This window comes from Ascaphus truei, assembly GCF_040206685.1.
Source record: "Ascaphus truei isolate aAscTru1 chromosome 2 unlocalized genomic scaffold, aAscTru1.hap1 SUPER_2_unloc_4, whole genome shotgun sequence".
Lineage (NCBI taxonomy): Eukaryota > Metazoa > Chordata > Amphibia > Anura > Ascaphidae > Ascaphus > Ascaphus truei.
The window spans coordinates 611,861-612,072 of NW_027453818.1; positions in this window are offsets into that span (position 1 = coordinate 611,861).

Consider the following 212-nt stretch of genomic DNA (forward strand, 5'->3'; position numbering starts at 1 on the left):
AGCGACCCCAGAGGTCCTTGATGAAAGAGGCCTAGACCACCTCTCTCGTTTGGAGCTATCCTGAGACTTAACTACGGCCACACTAGGTACCCATCGGGACTCGGATACTTTTCCCAACTGCCCTCCACCCCTCGACCCACCATCAGAGGCATAGCTGTTCAGTCTCTCCCCAGTCCGTTCCTCACCGGTTCCCTGGGACACTTCCGACACTC